A 2,927-nucleotide genomic window follows, 5' to 3' on the forward strand; every position below is an offset into this window, starting at 1 on the left:
TGTTTAGTTAGTTTTTAATCAGTGAAGTTAGATTTTAATCGTTTATTATTTAAATTTAATTCATTGATCATACTTTAATATTTCATATCATAATTTATTTATACTATGTACTATAATTTATCATACATTTGAAATATAAATATTTGATTCTACTAATGTCTTATAGTATTAATCTAATCTCTGATATTCCTACACGAGTACTAAAGGAATGTTTATTAAAAAAAAAAAAAACAGATTTTAACATTTTTGGATTTTAAAAACAATAGTGAGTCAATGGAATTTGTACTGAAGAAAATTATTGATATTGAATGATTAATGTCAAATTTATTGAGTTTTAAGATATTTTTCAGTTATCATTATTATTTTGGTTGAGTTAATTATATTAGAATCTTCACATTTCTATCATTTATTAATCAAATAGTATAGATTTTAAATTTTATACCTGCCGGATACATGTGTATTTTTATATTTGCTCCATTATATTTCTTAATGTTTCTTAGTCTTAATTTTAATATTATATCTATCTAAATAATAAATACCTATTGAAGATATATTTTATTCTGTTTTGATAAAAATGTTAAAATTTTAGTCAGTTGAATATGATGCACATACTCAATTAGAAATTCAAGCATATGCAGCTTTATATAAAACTCATGATACAATTTGAATTACAAAAAATGAACGCTACTTAATGCTTAATTGCATCACCTTTATTAATTTTAGACAATGTAAACTCTTTTATTAATTTCCATGTTAATTTTGGACTATATGATACATTAGTAAATTTTTTTTTTATAAAAATTATTTTTGGAAGTTCTTAAAACTCTAGTGAAAATATTTCTGTATTTTATATAATATGATCACAAATTATCATTGTCCGGGTGTTTTTTTACTTTTAAATATAATGCATTTTTTCTACGTAAAGAGCGTAACAGACCAGGCGTCATCCATTCCTTTATATGATTATTTTTCGCATTAGATTTTTTAAATGTTGTCACCGAATTTATCGCACGAACAATCTTATCCAAAAAAATATTATAACAATCATTAACATTAGTGTTAGCTATCTCTGACCAGTTTTCTAATTTTAATAATTCATTTAACTTATTATAATCAATTGTTTTGTATACATTATTACCAAGTGATAATGAAATGTTATTAAATTCTAAAGCAATTACTGTGGAATAATGATCAGAAATATTTGTTTGTATAACACCTGCCTCAACTCTATTATCTACATAATTATTACATTTTATAAATATATGGTCTAAACATGAATGCGAACATCCCAGAGGAGTCCTGGTATATACATTGATAAAAGAACTAAAGCCGTGTGCCGATAAAATATCGAGATAATCATTATTAATTATGTTACCTAAAATATTAATATTCAGGTCACCAATTATCATATAATATCCATTTAACTTACAATCAGCTTTTAAAATGCTATCAATTGAGATTAAAAACTGTTTTTCTCTCCCACACTTGGCGTTTAGGTCATCTATTACAAGTTTGATTACATTTCCTGGCAGTATATCATATATTTATGACAAATCCTCATAGAAAACATCCTTTGCGTTCTCTTCCCCTGTTTCTGTCGGTGCGTGTACGCATACTAAAATTATATTCAATGGTTTCGTATCTACTCGTAATAAGGTTATCCTTTCTGATATAAGATTAAATTCTTTTATGTGTGGTTCCAGTGATTCATGCACAGCGAAACCACATCCAAGGGCGTGTCCTTCTTCCATGCTAGAGAAATACACTACGTACTTCCCTACTTTTAGCTGACCTTTTCCTGGCCATCTTATCTCTTGAAGGGCTATTATCTGTATTCCATACTCTTCTAAAACATCAGTAAGATTTTGGCAGGCTCCAGTTCTATTAAGGCTTAGTGTGTTCCAAGTCGCGATCTTAATTTCAGTTTACCGAATTCCGTGTCCATTCTTTATTCCATTTATCGGTGTCCGAAACTAATTCCGTGATGGTCTCACAACAAGTGTTTTTTTACAAGGCATGGTTGTTAAATCTGCGCCTAACCCCCAACCTGGAGGGCCAGATCGCAACAACCATTTCTGGTTGAAGTGATAGCTATTGCAATGCATCATTGATGCATTTGGCAATGGGGACGCCACTTTCCCAACACCGGGAATATAATATAATATAAGCTCTGCCCGAGAATAATAAAGGTTGACTCTCAAAGCTGGCGGCGATGTGAGGCGCGCGGGCTTCACAACCAGATGAGCGTCGATGCAATAAGCGGAGTAAATAAGTTAACACTAGTTTAAATCATTCTACTATTCTGAATACATGGGTAAATGGATACCGTATTTATAGGCAGCCATTTAGGATAAGAGTAAGGTCGATAGGGATTCTGACAAATGTGAACAATGAAACTTGCTTCTATGATATTGAAAGTAGACTCTCTTCCGTGGAAATTGCAAATCAATACGAGCAAGTATTGGTATTGGTTTCCGTTTCGGTTTTGCCACATTAGTATCAATACATGATATAATGTTAGCAGATGTCTGCTACCCGATAGTTTACTACAACATCCAAAAAACGTTTTCACTCTAAAATTAATCTTTATTGTATTTACACCAACAAGATTAAGGGAATGAGCGCTGCATGGCGAATAAAGAGTAAGGTGATTTTTTTCCAAAATAAGTGCTTGTACACCATTAATTTTTCCACTCATATTAGCCCCATTGTCGTACGCTTGAGCTTTACAATCTGCTAATGGAATTTTGTGACGTTCTAACGCTGTTAGTAATTCTGAAGCAATACTTCCACCTGTTTTTTTATTAACGTTCAAAAATTCAGTAAACCTCTCTTGAATTTCAAATGTTTTATTTTCACTGATGTGTAAAACATATCGTAAAATTAAAAACCTTTTTTCTTGGTGAGAAACGACAGGAGTAGCATCA

This window comes from Sipha flava, unplaced genomic scaffold, assembly GCF_003268045.1.
Source record: "Sipha flava isolate LNK unplaced genomic scaffold, YSA_version1 224_pilon_pilon, whole genome shotgun sequence".
NCBI classification, from domain to species: domain Eukaryota; kingdom Metazoa; phylum Arthropoda; class Insecta; order Hemiptera; family Aphididae; genus Sipha; species Sipha flava.